Raw genomic sequence first — 18,307 nt, 5'->3', positions numbered from 1 at the left:
TTTTAATCCTAGTCCCAAAGGAGATAGAACGGATGTTGGACAAACAAAAACCACAGTAGGCCACTGCACTAGGTAATAGTTTTACAACCTCCCCCAATTTTTTTTAGGTATAATTCACATATAAGCAATAATGTTTCAAACTGACTGCTGATCCTTTGCAGAAGAGCTCTGATTGTTAGAAAATCCTTCTATAAGTGTTGATTCCACTTTCGGTTCCCTATAACAAAAAGGGGTTTGGCATGGTGGTGGAACTGGAAACTGTTGTTCGAGGATCAGTTGAGAAAGCTGGGGGAAGGAGTAGTTGGATGTGAGAAGAAAAAGGTTCAGGGGTAAAATGAGGTGTCACTACCATACTTCCAAAGGGCTGTCTGCCATGTAGCAAAGAATGAGAGTTGCTAGCTCTTTCCCTGGATACTACACTTAGAATCAGTGGATGCAAGTTCAAGGGAGGCAAATGTCATCTAAACAGTTGGTGGGACTTTTAAGGACCAGAACTGCCCCACTCTGGAAAGTAGGAAGCCTCCTACCTCAAGAAGCAGGCAGGTAGGAATTCCAGCATGGGGTGGAATTGGGTTATATGATCTCTAAAGGATTCTTTGAACTCTGAGAGTTTATGATCCTATGATCTTCTGTTATTTGCAAACCTAATAAATGTCCTGCTGAAAGGGGTTCCTCACCTTTCACAGCTACTCAGTCATATCCATGTCTGAGGCTCAGCTTCCCCACATCTGTAGAATTCCCCATGCACTGCTCACTGCAGGGGATGTTGGGATTTCCTCAGCTGAGCATGCCAAGCAAAAGAGGAGAGAAAAGGCACAAGCAGTAGATCAGGAGTAAAAATTTTTTGGTTTAAACCCCCCACTGGGCCACTTTTACACTGTAGGATCTTAGGTGAGTCCATAGATTTTGTAATTCTCATTTTATTCATATGTAAGAACTGGATGATGATAACAATAATAATAACCTGCCATACAGAGTTGATTAAAAAATATGTAACAGCTAGTCTTTGTAGAGTCCTACCACACTAGATTATTTACATGCACTATTTAATTTATCCTTCCCTACAATCTCATGGTGTAGGTTCTATTATTCCCATTTCACAGATGAGAAAACTGAGGTTAGAGAGTTTAAAACATTTGCCTAAATGTTGGAGCTAAAATGAAAACCAACAGGTCTAACTCCATGGGCTGAGTACCTATAACGCCAGACCACAGCTGTCAGGATGACATGAGCTAGCACATATATTGGACTTAATAGAAGGTCTGCAACACGGTAGGGACGCAGGAAATGTTAGTTTTCTACTCATCACCCATGTGACTTAATCTTCTGAAAACTCCAGTTAAACAAAATTTATCTGTAAATGTGTAAATGTTGTGCCCGGTGCTGCCTTCAGCCTCCGGCTTGGTCACGAGATGGTGGCAGCAATTCCAAGTGTCAAATCAAGGTATGCACACAGGGTCTGTCTTTTTTTTTTTTTTTTTACTTTGATTTATATTAATAACTTTCTTATTTCAAAAGTAAAATGTTAATAGAAGATGCCTAACTTCTCTCATCCAGAGACAATGAAAAGTTTTGAAGCAAACCCTCTAGTATTCCCATACCCGTTGGTCCATCCCTTTGGTGTCTCTTCTTCAAGTCACCCTCCTCCCGCTGGACATAATGTTATCCTTTTTATTTGTGGGCTTTTGGGTTTTTTTCCAATTACAGTTAATATATAATATTATATTAGTTTCAGGTATACAACAAAGTGATTAGACATTGACATAACTTCTAAGTGATCACCCCAGTAACTCTAGTATCCACCTGGACCACACAGAGTTACTACAATGTCATTGACTATATTTACCTGTGCTGCACACTGGAGAGACGCAGTCACTTTAAACAGCACTGGTGACTGGATCCCACCCCTAGAGATTCTGATTCACTTGGTCTGGGAGGCAGCCTGGGCATCAGAATTTAGAAAATGCCCCAGGATCTTTTTAATGTGCAGCCAAAGTGAGAGCTATTGGAATGAGGAGCGGTTGAGGCCAAAGGCATAGAGTCTGGACTGGCTAACAAAGATCCCGCTTCCCCTGTTTCTCCTCAGCTATGGCTAGCATCTGCTGGGGACTCCCCCTGTCCCAGGCATAGCTGTGCCCTTGACATCTAGTAGGCAGTCAATCACTGAATCGGTCCCAGGTGCTTTACTCATCATTTTCATGAATAATTTCATACAACCTCCACAAAGTACGAATGATTCCATTTTACAGATAAGGAAACAAAATCCCAGAAACGTTAAGGAACTGAGTCTCTCTGACTCCGTACTCTCTAAGTCCTGTCCATCTGCAGAAGAAATCAGGAGTCTTAGAAGAAGCAAAACCAGACCTCTCATCTCTCTTTCTGCCTTCCTGGCATCTTACTGTCTGGGACCTCCTCTGGCCCCTTCTACCCCATGAGAGAGAAGAGAGCAGTGCTGAAAGTTCTTGACCAAGTCATAGGGCAGGAGTCAGGACCAATTTTTATTTTCAAAATATCCTATAAGCTTTTGAGTTGGGAGGCCTGGAGTCTAGCCTGGTCTCAGAGCCTCGCCTGTGGTGTGACCTTGAGCAAGCCCTTCTTCTTCCTGGGCTCTGCTTTCCTCACCTGTAACATGAATCTGCAGGTCACTAACTCACCTGTGTTGGGGTCTATGTAGATGATGTGCCCCAATTGGGGCAGGCTGGATGGGGACTGTGGGGAAGCTGAGAGGATGTGCCCTGTCCAATAGGGTCAGAATTTGTTGAACTCTAGCCAGTTGTCACTATGGAGGCATGTGGGTTCAGAACTGTGAGATCTTCTGATTTGTTTTTAAAGAAATGCTAAGAAATCTTTATGTGCAATCTCCTGCCTCATCTAATGCTAGTCTAATAGTAATAATAGCAACAATTGTACAAGGAAAACAAAACGTGAATGTGTGGCCTACAGGCTGGTTCTTTGTGACCTGTGGGCTAAATGGTCTATAAAGCTCTAACTGTCCCATTCTGTGATTTCTAAATGAGGAGTCCTGACCCAATACTGCAGAACACAAAAATGGGCATTTCTGCACTAACTGAAAATTCTGTTTGGGAAGGAAATCCAAATGGCATCTTCCCTATTGTTAATTCCTAGTGCTTTGGTATGCATTTACTTCTGGGATCCCTGGGAAATTGTAACCCCTCCAAAAAATCTGAAGATCCTATTTGAAAGACAAAGGCTGCCTGCTTTGTAGAGAAACAGTGCCCTCTGCTGGAAGAATAACGCAGACTGATGTCTGGCATTGAGATCATTTAATACTTACAAAGAGTAGATTTGTTTGTTTTCACTTGAAATAGATTTAATGAAGAATAATAAATAAAATCTAAATGCATATTTATGGATGATTTGATGTATGTTAGGCATAAATTGAGCTTTCAAGTATCCATTTGGGAGTAATTACTCTTAATCTACAAAAAAAGGCTGGGATTAAAGAAAGGAAGAAAACATTTGTTACATCAACTGGCAGCAATCTGGAATGCATAGACAAGGAGAGGAAATTGAAGTCTAGGTCTCCAGACTGTGTTCTGGAAAATCAGAGCCTTTATAATAACGTATTGCAAATTTATAGGTTTTAATAGTTACTTTCACTGCCTCCTTTTCGTAAATCCTCCCAATAACTCTGCGAGGCAGGCATTATTATTATCTCCATTCAGCAGATAAAGAAAATGAAGCACAGGGAGTCTGAGTGGCCAACTTGAGATTACTTGGCAATTAAATGACAGAGACAAATTAGGCAAGTTGCTTAGCCTCTCTAAGTCTCAATTTCTCTATTTGTAAAACATGGATAAAAATAGTATCTATGTTTGCAACAAGAATTAAATACGAATACTTGTGTCTGGCACTTAAAGCAATGCTTGGTCCAGAGTGAGGCTGGTATCAGCGTTAGCTTCTACCACTGCAATGATTAGAGCACAAGTCTAGTAACTCCTAGTCCTGTATATTTTGTACAATATCTTAAATGGTCAAAATAGGGACCACAGTGCTGCTGGAATATATAACAGTGCCCCCAAACCCTAAAATTATAGCTCAGATTTTTTTTTTAACATAAGTGGGTTTGTCAACAGCTATTAAGATCTTAGTTATATCATAAAGATTGATTATTCTAAGGGAAGGAAGTTATGGTTCCTATGAATTTTGCACCACTCACACCATCCTAGGACTATCGTGTCAATTCCTGAGCTCTGTTTTTGAATAGGAACACTTCCATGTTGGATGATATCCATGCAGGGTAAAGGAACCACATCAGAAAAGACTTGTTGAAGGAATTGGGGATATTTGGCCTAAAAAAGATAAGACTCAAGAAGCACATTCAGCCTGGCCAGGCATGGCTCAGAGGTTGAGCATCGACCTAGGATCCAGGAGATCGAGGTTAAATCCCGGTCAGGGCACATGCCCAGGTTGCGGGCTCCATCCCCGGTCAGGGGCGGGCAGGAGGCAGCCGATCAATGATGACTCTCTTGTCACTGATGTTTCTATATCTCTCTCTCTCCCTCTCTCTGAAATCAATAAAGATATTTTAAAAAAAGAAAAGAAGCACATTCATTCATTTGTTCATTCATTCTATAACATTTACTGACAGCTTGCTCTGTGTCATGTGCTGAGGATACAGCCGGGAGCAAAACAGACATAATTTCTGGTCTCATGAACCCAAACCTAGAGAGGATTCATATGGTCGAAGGGTAGTGGAGAGTGTCATTCAAAGAATTAGCCTTGTTCTGGGTGAATCCATACAGCAGGATCAGCAGGTTAGATTTGGGCAGAACTCCTCAACTGGCTAGGGCAGGGAGGGTGGTGCTGGCTCAAATGTGTAAACTTCTTACTGCTAGGCACATGTAAGAAGAGTCTAGAAGGCTACTGATGGGTTTTAGAGAGGATTCAAGATGGAGTTAGCTGCCTACTTCCCTTCAAACCTCAGGCACCGTGGATTTATTGACATTGCCCAGTCTGCTCTAGGAAGGCCCTCCGACACTGCCACCTACCCTGTCCTCTGGAGTCAGTGGAAAAACAAGGACCTAAAGTCCCTTGGTCTTTGGCTTCCTTTCCTGAGTCTCTGCCTTCTCAATGCTTCAGTGGTACGATGGCCCTTTCTCTCCAGGTCAGAGACTGCTTCTCAACAGTGGGGACTGACAGCAAAAACCTTTCATACAGGATGTATTTTCAAAAACCCATTATAAAACAAATTCATTTTCATTGTAGCTAATTCTGAAGCAAAATATAAGCAATAAGAGTGAGGGAAAAAACAATCAACCAAAGGTAACCACAGCAAAATATATTTCCATTTTTCCTTCTGTTATGGATTTTATTTTTAAGTACATATGATCACACCAAATCCTGCTTTTTCACTTAAGATTATTCAAAAGAAATCTTTATTTAAAATTATTATAAACTCTTCATTACAATCATATGTTGAATTATATAAATAATAATTATCATCATTATTATTATATTATGCTAAGTTTACTTATTCATTCTCCTATCATTGGCCACTTCCAATTTTTGGTACTATTTTGGTAATGTGGTGATAGAAATCCATACAGAATAAGGGTTTGGGAAAATTAAGGAGGAAATAGAGTGCTCTGTGGGGAGAAAGGAGGCTGGCATTGGATAGAGAGTAGGAGAGCTGATAGAAAGGAACACAGGAAGTTTAGATTTAAAGACCAATAGATGTTCCCTGGGTGGACCAACGAGGAAAGTGCACATGCAGTCATGCTAGGTATAGGGAAAGAGAGCTCCTCCTAAGAGGTCAGACCCAGGCTCCCACTGCTAGGTGACCTTGGGAAGGCAACTTCTCCAAGCCCCTTTTTACTACTTATCTCATAATGTGGCTGTGAGCATTACATTAAATTAGTAGATATGAGGCTTAAATTAAATAACATGTGCAAGGTGCTTAGTGCCATTTAGAGGCCCGGTGTGTCAGGTTGTCTCTTGGCAAATCAGCTCCGTTTTGCCTTCTGAGTTCTCCCTTATAACCTGAGGGTTGGAAGCCTAGCAACGATGTCATATAAAATTCCTATTCCTAGAGTGTGTTAGTTTGCTAGGACTGCCATAGACTGGGTGGCTTAAAGGACATACACTTATTTTCTCAGTCCTGGAAGCTGGAAGTCCAAGATAAAGAAACCAGCAGAATTGATTTCTTCGGAGGCCTCTCCCCTGGGCTTGTGAAGTGCCGGTCACCTTTGCCCTGTGCCTTCACATGGTCTTCCCTCTATGTATGTGTGTCCTAATCTGTTCTTATAAAAGGACACCAGTCATATTGTATTAATTCCCACCCATATAACCTCATTTTACCTTAATTACCTCCTTAAAGGCCCCATCTTCAAACACAATCACCTTCTAAGGTCCTGGGGGTTAGGACTTCAACATAAAAATTTCAGGGGAGAGGGGAGTTTGACAGTTCAACACATGACAGGGTCAGGGTTGGGGCATACATGTAATATTTGAAAGGCAGGAGAGAAGCAAAAGCCATTGTCTTGGTCTTTGGCAGGTGGTAGGCGTAAGATTTGTTTCGGTGTCTGCAACTTCCAGGCATTCTCGTAAATCACCCGTTTTGCTGCTTGCAGACAGCCTAGGTTATTAGCGGTAGTTTCCTGCAATTCCCCCACTTCCTGACTCACTGAACACTGCCAGTGGCTTCCCTAACCTTTGTTCTCCCACATCTTCTAACAGCTTTGTAAGCATCTAATTTCCTGGATAAAATTGATTCCTACACTGGTTTTTGTTTTTTCACTGAATCCTGAAGACTGCAGTAACTATTATCTTAAATGGTGTGGTGTGGTTGGTGAGTAGAGTTTCAAGGGAACCATTAAAGAAAAGAGAATGGCAAGCCAGGCATGAATAGATCCTACAGAAATCAAGGATAAGATGCTTGGAATTTATCATATCCGGTGGTCCCCTCTGTTTATAGTACCCTTTGCCTCTTAGCCCATCTGGAAAATGTCTCCACACTTATCACAACTAAGCTTAAATATCACATTGTAAGAGCTATGTAAGATGAACATAGGCACTGAGAGTCACACCTGGGTTCAAATCCAGTCTCTCACACACACAGTGGGAGGGCATCCAAAGAGTCTTTTCTCATAAACTTTTGGTTTATTAGATGATAAGTAAAACAGGAAAGAAAAAGCATTTCACCAAATCTCGCCATCATTTTCCATGGCTGTGAACCCTATTTCTACAGGCAGTCCATACTGGTAATGGCACCAAGCCTCACGCCTGGCTTTGCCTAATGTCTCAAGCTGCTGCCCACATGGAAACATGGTCATAGGTTGGATAGCAAGCATATCTGACGGCAGGAAATCTCAGGTATATACCTGATCACCAGAACTTTAACCACCCAATTTCTGAGTTTTGTCTGAGTCATACATGTTCACTAAGCTTGTGCATCACTGTGCTCAGGGGTCCAAATTTTGGGTTGAACAAAGCTGGGCAGTGAGACTCAGAAAACTTGAAAACTCTCATTATTCACACTCTGTTATTCGGAGATCAGTGAGGAATTCATGGCAAGGCTGTGGGGAACTGACTGAAAGGGTGGAACGCCTCATCCTTCCACCAAAACCACACCTTCAGCTTTGTACTTGAGTCCATCTAGTCGACTCACGAAAGGTACCTTGTGATGCATTTCAGCCAGTGCCAACCTGTTGGCCTGTGAGTTCACAGATATGTTAGCTGCCACCTTCACTCTCAAGCCTGTTTTCCAGAAGAAACCCAGAAATACTTGAATTGTACTTTTGTCATTACAATCTGGAGGCCTAAATAAAATAAAATGTAAATAAAGGGAAGGAAATTATGGGAACCTTGAAACAAGCTTCAAGGTGATACCAAGCCTGTTTATATACAACTTGACTTTCACATGGCGAACTCAGCATCAATAAGCTCATCCTTTAATACAAAATAATTTTTGAGACATACTAGATTTCAATCTTTAGGAAAGTTTCCTGAACTCTAGTTTCAGTTTCCTCCTTGAAAACTGTGAATAATAATTCCTATTGTGAGACCTCAATAGAGTATATTAATACCTGGCACACGGTAGATGCTCAGTAAACAGTGTTATAATTATGCCTCCAACAACTCTATATTTCACAGAGTGGGCTTTTCTCCTCAGTACCATGCATACAGAATGTCTTCACCTATTAAGTGGGCAAAATAATACCTAATTCATAGGATTATCATGGCTAAATTAAATAAGACATATAAAATTTACAACCTCATCACAATTTTTATTTGCATTGTCCTAACATCTGTTTCCTTTAAAGTTCTAACCACCTTGTAAATATTCATTATGTGTCTCTCTTGTTCACACAACTCTACATTCTTTGAATTTTTGTGTATCTGGGGGAGGATGGGTATTGGGTGTCTACCACGGGCCAGGCCTATAGGTGGTGCTTTTGATATGTTGTTATCTCCTTAAATCTTTCCCTCACTCAGTAAGGAGACATCAGATCCCCACCACAAGATGAAAATACTGATGCTATGAAAGGTTGAGGGCCATAGGCCAGGCATGACACGTGCTCTTTGAATCACTCTGTAGCATAACTAAGGCCAAAGCAGGTGTTCAATCCCTGTTGAAGAATGCTCAGATGGACGATTAGGCTCCTGCCCCAACACAGAATGTTCAATATTCACTACGGCTCAGCACTTGAGCACAAGCACTCTGGAGCCCAATTGCTTCGGTTTTTCCACTTCCCAGCCCTCTGACTTTAACACGTTCTTAACTACTCTGTGCTTCAGTTTAAATCAGTGGTAAAATGGAAATCAGTGTCATCTATTTTATATTAGTGTTTGTTTTGAGAATAAAATGTAACAGTATATGCAGATTATTTTATATAAGGCCTGACATATAATAAGTGCTCAATAAATGTCTCTTCTAAATAATTAGTTCTTGGAGCGTGTGAATTGCACTGCTGGAAAGACTCTGGAAGCTGCCCGGGAATGGTAGGTCTGGGCCTCGGGAGCAGCAGAATATTGAATGCTGCTGCTGATAGGGTAGCGAGGCCCATTTCCAGCTGTAACAGCCTCTCCGTTGACAAAGGGATGGTGTTCATTTCCTTCCAAAGTTGTTTTGCTCTCTTTCCAAGGCTTTAGGGCAACTGCTGTTTTAATAGGAAGCTCTCCGAAGCTGTGAGTCAACAGTCACTCATTCGAGGAGATGACTCACGCACCAGAGTGTGCGGTCCACAAATGGTGTGGGGGTGGTAACTCTTGGGGAGAAATTGATGTGCCCCTAAATGAGTTGTTTGTGATCACAGGCTGCTCACGAGCAGACAGGAGAACAGATGCACCAATTAATTTCTCATCACGTCCCCTGCACCCTCCTTCAGGAGGGGCACAAATGTTGCTCAGAAAGATGTTGAACTTGGGAATGAGAAGTGCCATTTCTCCCGCCCCCCGGGCCTTTCCAAATGAGAGCTGGTTAAGAGTCAGCATGAAGAACTGAAGATTTGGGTGGTTCCAAGGTTTGTGCTATTCATGTTAAGGAAAAAACGAGAGAATTCCTGAAAAGCTGCCTGGAGAGGGATTGTGGAGCCAAAGGCAATTTTCTTGCCCCTAAATTTTTACTTGATGGTAAAAGTTTTATTAGGATAAGAAAACAACTTGTTGTTTGTCTCTGTTTGTCCTGATAGCCTGTGCATGCCCTGGAGGCACTAAATTCTTATTCTGTATCTGTAAAGGGGAGGACTTGGGAGTCCTGCGTTGGCAGTGTGCCAAAACACCTGGGTCTGAATCTGAGCTCTGGGCAAGTTACTTAACCTTTCAGTGCCTCCATTTCCTCACTTTTAAAATGAGGACCCCGAATAACACCTACCTGACATGGCTGTTAACATTAATTGATCTAAAGCAGCGCCATTCAAAGTGGGATCCACAGACAAGCTCTAATCTACAAACTGTTATCGGCCCCCTGGGTTACGTACAAAACGTGAGAGTGACCCTTAAAGCAATTGCGCAATACAGCAACAGTTTTATTCTATTTTACAAAAGTATCAGTCTGTAGTAAATTATTTTTTAAAAACTGTCCATCACAGTTTGAGAACCACTGACAGTGTACATCTTAAAATGTAGGTGTGTTCAAGCATCTACTTATTAAAACACACATCCTGTTAAAGTTACCTTCCTTTGTTTATAGATACCTTCCTTTGTTTCTCCTTTATTGCTGTTTTTGAGTTTTAGGGGTCAGTAGTATGAGTTCCATTTCAGGGTTTTTAAATAGGGACTTAAATTGCTTGTTATTAAAAGTGGATGCTATAGAGTTAAGAACCATGAATGTAGAACTTTATTCAAACAGAAGGACTTGGGATTTGATTCTGGGGTAGAGTGAGAGAAACTTAGGGTTCGAAGTGGAACCCCTGGGAGCATGGCGAGGGAGGGACTTCTATGAAATCCAATTGCCAGCAATGTGGTACATGGTGAGCTCTGGGTTGAAAGGAGTCTTTCCCATCTTATAGGGCATTCCATAAGGTATAGTATGGGTTTTGTTCAATATCAACTCATTAAATATTGGATAAGAGCAAATTTTGGGCCAGTGAAACTGTCATAAAGTGATTAAAATCACAGGCAGTTAAGGTATGTTCAATTTTCTCCTCCATAAAATAAAAGATTCTTAATAGATGAATGACAGTGTAGTGTAGCAGAAACAAAAGCTTTGGATTCAGGCATTCTTGGGTCTTATTTTTTAACTCTGCCACCTACTGACAAACAAGTTACTTAATCTCTGGGCTTCAGCTTCCTCACTAGGAAAACAAAGATGATAACGCTTACCTTGTAAGGTCTTTGTGAGAATCAGCAGTGATATTTGCAGTGGGCCCCTGGCATGATCACCCCTTTGGCAGATGATTAGGTTTAATTAGGTCATAGGAGGGGGACCCTTAAGACGGGGTTAGTTCCTTTATAAGGGGAGGAAGAGAAAGAAATGGATCCCTCTCTCTCCTCAGGAATGTGCACTGAGGAAAGAAAGGCCACATGAGTGAAAAAGTAGCTGTCTGCAGGGCAGGAAGTGCCTCTCACCAAGCGCCAAATCTGCCAGCACCTTGATCTTGAACTTCCCAGCCTCCAGAACAGTGAGAAATCAATGTCTGTTGTTTAAACCAGCCCAGGCAGACTAAGACAGCAGACAAAGTTCAGTACAGTCATAACCATCTAATACAAATGTACAGAACAAAAAAACACGTAGAAAGGGGATTTAAAACGTTAATTCTGTTCTAAGTGATAAAAATGTGTTTTTTTCAAACTTTTCTATATTTTTTAAAATGTTTCTAAAACAGCTCATGTGAACCTCAAGTGCTCATAGGCTAACATTAATTGAGCACTTACTCTGTGCCAGGATCCATGATTTCAGTTGGTCTTCAATCCTATGGAGCAGGAACTACAAATTCCTCTATTTTACATGAGGGAAAAGTGAGGCCCAGAGAGGTTAAGTCAGTGGTTAAACATCACACAGCTGGTACATGACTACAAACTAAAAGTATTCAGACTTCAGTCTGTCTGGCTCTACAACTCCCACTTTCAAGCCCCAAACTTTGTGTTCCTCCTTGCCCTCACCCTAAATTTAGACTCCAAAAATGTTATATGACTGCAAATCTTTAACCTTTATTTGTGAATTCGCATTTTGATACAGGAAAAACAATAAGCCTACAGAGGTGGCTCTAAATTCAGGCTGCCCTAAAGGAATAAATTTTTTGCTTTGAGGACATGAGGGAAATCTTACAGACCACTTAGTAGCTTGTTTCATTCCAGGAGCCTCTTTAATTCTTTCCAGCTTGAGCTTTCCGTGTTCCTTCTCCTGGCTGACCCCCTGAATCATAGAACCCCAAGTCTGGAGGGGCCACAAAGACCATCAAGTCCAATTCCCTATGTGAGGCTGGAGGCCTTGTTTACCTTTCCCAGCAAGGAGTACTCTAGCTATTCCTTAAATACACCTCCAGGGGCCATCACTGCCCTCAACTCTGTGATCCCACGTGGCACAGCTCACTCTCGGCTGGGGCCATGGTCTCACTGTGTGGGAATTTACTACAACCATGTTGGCTGCAGAGAAAAATAGAGCAAACACAGTGCTGTCCTCACCTTCTTCTCATGGAAAAGGAAGTTTAACGTGCAGCAATATATTGTTTGTCCAACATGTTGAAGATATATCAGCGCCTCACCAGGGCAGGAAATGTTGCCGATGCTCTGCCAACGGGCGTCCTGGAGCAGGCCGAGCTGACCGACCACGGCCCTTCCGCAGGCCGCCCCTGCGCCAGTCCCCACACCTCCGCACACAGCGCCGCATCCCTTGCCTCGCTCAAGCCCCAAACTGAGGAGTTATTCTTGTTGTCTCCCTCTGTCTCACCCCCACAGCCAATCTGTCACCAAATCCTGTTGCTTATATCTCCAAAATAGATCTCAATTTCATATACTTCTCTCTATTGCCACTACTCGTGTCTAAATAACTATCACTTCCCATCTGGATCCCTGATCTCCCCCACTTTCACAATACTTCCCCCAATACACACACACACACACACACACACACACACACACACACACAATCCATTAACCATCCAATACTCAAAGTGAGCTTTTAGAAAAATATGCTAGATCCTGTCCCTTTCCTGCTTACAGCCCATAAATCGTTTTCCATTGCCTTCAGAATATCATTAAAAGTCTTCCCTGATCCTTCCAAGGCCCCTATGATCTGGCCTCAGCACACCTCTTTGTTTTATCTCACACCTTCATCCCTCATTCGATAAGTGAGAAATGTTTCCCCCATTTTCTAGATGTAAAAAATTTAAAAAAAACCCTCAGAATTGTTAAGGGACTTGCTCCAGGTCATACAGCTCAGGAGAGATGAAGACAGAGAGCTGTGGCCTCTGCATTGACACCGCTTCAGATTTTACCCAAAGAGGAGGGGCAGAGTTGAGGGGTGGGGTGGGGGTGGGAGGGAAGGTAGAGAAAGGGTCCAAGAAAAAGCTCAGGGAAAATTTAGAAAGAGAGAAAACAAGGGGTCATCAGCAGAGGCCCTACCCTTTCGCTGGGGTATATGGTCTGAAGGGAAGGAAACAAACACAAAGCTGATTTCTTCACCTCCGAGTTCTCAGGTGGAGCACGGGCCAGGCCAAAAAGGAAAAGGCACCGGGAAAGCTGGGCCTCTCTGGAGGCGAGCACACCCCAGGCAGGCATCTGAGCTCTCGGCCGCCTGAACTCCAGAGCTGCTGCGGGTCCCTTTCCCAGTGCAGATTCCTGACACAGATATTCTCTCTGGGTAATGGATCCTTCTGTAAGTAAAAGCCTTTAAGAAAATCAGGCCAGCAAAGCGTCAGCTGCTTGTGTTTGCCGGGAACAGAAGGGAGTGTCATTTTTTTCTCTTAAATCATTCTTGTGTGATTTTAAACCTTCCTGCTTACACAGCCTGAAGGGGAATTGTTAGACCTCAGATTTTCTTTTTTTAAATCATACTGCAGCTTCAGAGTCTGTCTGCCCTACTCATTTAGTGGGAGGAAGAGGGCAGGGTCACATGATCTCAGATACAAAGTGAGCAGCAAGACCATGGCATTCATCTCAGACTGCAACTGACAACAAATGGTCACGATGACCAGAGGTCACAGAGCTCTCTCCTCCTTGGGGGACAGTAAAGGCCTGGTTCCCAGTGGCCTTCTTAGCGACACTTCACAGGGCTTGTGCCCATCTGAGGGAGAGGCTGTTTTGAACACAAACCTATAGCAGATGTTATGGTCAAAACCAGATGTGGTGTGTATGGCATAGCCAAGAACTGTTGCCCAAGGGAGTAACATTTGTTAGGTAACTACCATACACCAGACACTGGGCTAGGCCTTTCCACTTACATTATCTTTATTGCATTTTGTTTCATATCCTTTCATCTTTCCCTCGGACGTAGGGATCCCCTCTCACCACTACAGATGAGACTCAATGAAAACAAGGACTTTCACGTGTACCCTGCTACATAATGCAAAGCCAAAATTCCCTCCTGTTGATTTTCTACTCCACCCTTCGCAGTTCACTACAGCAAACACCCCCTTGTCTATTCACACACTCCACCTAAGCTCTTAAGTTAGAATGTGCCAGAACAGACAAAATATAAATAAAGATATTCCTGCAGCAGGAGTAAAATTTGGGTGTGTGTCTGTCTCTACTCTCCTGGGAAGCACCTCAGAGATTCTGTGTTGCCATCCAAAGGCCCAGGCAGTCTAGGCCCCAGGCCAGGATGAGAAGATGTAGACCACACAGGCAAGGGGGGAAGGAGGCCCATGCTCTGGAGCTAATGAGGTGTAACCACTGCACCCCAGGCATCAGAGCCTTCCAAGGTCTCCGGCTCCTTTCATGCCAGGACCAGACTCAGGCTGAAAACCCTAGTGGTCATAGTATATTTTCAAAGGCTTAGTAGGATCAGTAAGAAGAATGCCCTGGAATCTTCACTAATGCAGTGAGGTCTGTTTCCAAGACATGGGGCTTAGAGGCCAAGAATCTTACTGAATATCATCTGGGCTGCTTAACAGAGGAAAATCCCAGCAAGTTCAAGGTGTCAGTGACTGTGATGGAAATGGGCTCCAGTGAGCATGAAATTAAATCAAATAAAAGCGTGGAAAACCTTGAAAAATCCCTTCCTGTCTTAAATGAAAACCACAGAAAATGTATATGAATAATTCCTTGATGTCCAATTTTTTTCTTTCCTTTCAAAGTAAATCCTTTCAAAGGGTTAGAAGAGTTAGGGGCAGCATGTGGCCTTGCAAACACACTCTCACATGTAAATAATTAACACAATAGCTGTGCTTTCAAAATTATTTTTACTATCACATTTGCCTAAACAATGATTGATTTAAAAGAGGTCCTAGGTTTTCTTACAAATGTGATAGAATATGATCTGTGGCCTAGAGACAAACATACATAAAACACACTGTGGAAAATCTTCACACACTTAAAGTTGTCGAGTTGGTATAAACAGAAAGATGGTAATATGATATTTTTGTTGATGCTGAATAGTAGTAGGTCCATTTCATTATACTATGCAGGGTTCTGAGATAGATGGTGAAATTCTCATCTAATAAAATGGTCTATGTCTGAGATAGGCTTTTATTTTATTTTATTTAAGTATAGTTGGTATACAATAGTATATTCATTGTATTAGCTTCAGGTGTACAATACAGTGTTTCAACATTTTTATACCTTATAATGTGATCACTCTACTAATTTTAGTAATTACTTGTCACCATGCAAACTTATTACAATATTACTGACAATGTTCCCCTTCACCTTTTTCTGTCATCTCCCCATCCCTCTCCCCTCTGGCAACCATCTCTTTAGTCTCTGAAATAGGCTTTTAAAAGCTATGTCAAAGTGTGTAAAGATAGATAAAGATCTGCTCTGCTTAATTCAACAAACATTTGTTGAACACGTATCAACCACACATGTACCAAGAATTATACCAGTATTAGAAAGGATCAAAGTCGAACAAGTTAAATTCCTCCCCAACCCCATAGCTCACAATCATATGGGGGGAATGAAACTGAAGGCACCAATTTTAAGCTGCATATTTTTGCAAATCTCAGAAATTAGGATGCGTCTTATAGTTGACACTATGTCAAAATGTAATTGGCAGCACTTTTTCTTTCTTAATGGCACATAAAAACAGTAAGATAATTTTCTATCTATTACAATGAAGTTCAGGTTTGATAAAATATGGTAAGTAATAAATAAGACAGAACATAGACAGTGCTAAAATAAGGAGGTCCAAAATTCCCTTTCAAACATAAAAGTACCACTCCTCCCTGGAAGAGAATTTGTAGCTGAAGAACTTAAGTCATAATTGGTAAAAATAAGGTAGGAGTAATTATACAAAAACATTTATAATATTGCTTGTTCATAATAATAAAACAATGAAAATGCCCTGCCATTTTATGTAACTTTAATTAATAATAATGGATAATACACAATTCATTTCCTTCTACTTCCTTGAAATTTTTCAGGATCCTCTTGTTTCTGTCACAGTAAGATGGTTGTAAATTTGTTTTACATAACTGCAAGTAATATACACACTAAAAGCAGCTTTGTTTCCCAGGATCTGGTCTTTCACCCAAATAGTCAATTTTGTCTTGATTGCATAGTTCAAAGTTATGCTCCAGTCTATGGGCCATGATTTCCCAGAGATGAAGATCGATGTGGATGTTTATGATGAAACTTTGATGGGACACTTTTTTCAATATTCTCAACTTAGTATACCTGATAGGTATTTCTCAATCAACTTCCTGGCAGTAATTTTCTTCTCCTCACAAACTCCATATACCCTGTGTGTGGTGCTGTTAGGTTATACCTCTGTGACGTCGGTAGCCATGGCAATAGCTGGAATAAAAGGTGGCTTAAGAAGATGAGGGGCAGTTCACAAGACGTGGCTTTCCTAACATGCACAGAATTAACCCTGCCCCATCCGACCTCCATGGTGCCAGGCACAGACCGCTGCCTAATGGCATTTGTCCTGCTGGTTTGTAATGATCCGTTTCTATACTGAGTATGAACTTCTTATTGGTGGTGACAAGACCTTGTTCACCTCAGTGGCTACCGAAGCCACACCGTAACCAGCATATAGACTAAGGACCCCTCCATGGAGTAAAAACACACATTTTTAATTAATGGGAATTGTTATGGCAGCCAGTCTATTTCTCAAACAGTTGATATGACTGTTTAAATGAGACCTTATGATGCAAAAAAAGGGGAAATAAGTCAGATAAACTGAAAATAAGTCAACATAGACAAAGATGGGATCATCCATGATCCTGGGGAAAAGGAATTATTTTAACAAAAACATCAGTTATATTTGGCAGGATTTTTTCCTTTAGAAACATGACCAAAAAAGGAACCATCACATATATCATATAATCAACCACTCAGTATATAATCCTAAGGAAATTTCAGTGAACTCATATTGCTAAAATCTATCTTTACCTTCACTAGATCCCTGCAATGACTCCTCAATACATTCTGAATAAAAACTAATGTTTTTACAATGACACCTGAAGCTCTACAAAATGTGGTCCTGTGACCATCTGGCCTCCTGTCCCATTGCTATCTCCTTTGCTCACTTCCCTTCACCATGCTGGCCTCCACCAGGCACACTCCTGCCTGGAGCCTTTGCATTGGCTGTTTCTGCCACCTGAACACTTTCTCCTGACATCAGTTTGGCAATGCCCTCAGCTTTGCAAGACCGTACTCAAATGCCACCTTTCCAATAAGGCCTACCCTGAGCCCTTATTTAAAACCTGTAGCCTTCTACCACTCTGAACTCTTGGGTGCTATACTTTTTTGTTTTTCCATAGCACTCAATGACCTCTAACAAATATAAAATTAATTTATTATGTTTACTCCTTATTTTTCTCTCCCCTTCTGCTAGGATGTGAGTTGCACCAGGGTAGGAAATGTTATCTTTTTTATTCATTGGCATATCCTCAAAAGAGTGTCTGGCACATAGTAGGTGTTCAATGAATACTTCTTGAATTGAACTATCTTGAAGCTCAGTAGACAACAATATGCTTCACAATGTAGAGGACATGTCATTCACCCATTCTCCAAACATTGATTGGGCACCTACTAAGTGTGAGCATGGATTACTTAGACACAATCCCTGTCCTCAGGAGGTCCAGGCTGGTGTGGGCACAGGCAGGCCACAGCAGGCCAGAGCGATGGGCACTCTGCCGCAAGCATGCACAATGGCTGTAAGATCAGGAAGGAGGAGACGGGTGTGGATGGTCAGGGAGATGTTAACAAGGAGATAACACTAAAGCTGACTTTTCATGTAGAAAGGGAGCTTCAAGACAGGGAGGAGAAGGACCCCGGGCTGGACTTTGTGCACATGTATTCTATCATGTGTGAGCTACAGCAATGAGAGTCGGCACAGGATCTTACACAGTCCTTTAGAATCAGTACAGAATGAACTTTTCCCCTCAACTTCGTTATTTGCCTTCTGCCTTCTCTTATTTCCCCCCGAAAGCACAGACTTTTAGTAAATAAGCAGGCCATAGAACTTCACATGTCTGTCCCTCGGTAATGGGGAGCGACTCTGGGAATCTGCTTAGGTTTATAATTTTTCCTTTCTATATTGAGCTGTGCACTTTTTTGGTCAGAATCATAATTCAGGAGGAAAAACAAGACGGCGGCATAGGTAACAGCTGCGCCCGCCGCCTCCCGCAACCACATCAAAATCACAACTAAAACACAGAACCACCATTTCTCAGAGCCTCCTGAGATCCGGCTGCACAGAAGCCCCACAGCCAGGGAGCTGAAGAAGCACCGAGACTGG

The sequence above is a fragment of the Miniopterus schreibersii genome, assembly GCF_964146895.1.
Source record: "Miniopterus schreibersii genome assembly, chromosome: 8".
Taxonomy (NCBI): domain Eukaryota; kingdom Metazoa; phylum Chordata; class Mammalia; order Chiroptera; family Miniopteridae; genus Miniopterus; species Miniopterus schreibersii.
The sequence above is the reverse complement of the archived record's forward strand: the minus strand, read 5'-3'. Positions refer to the sequence as shown.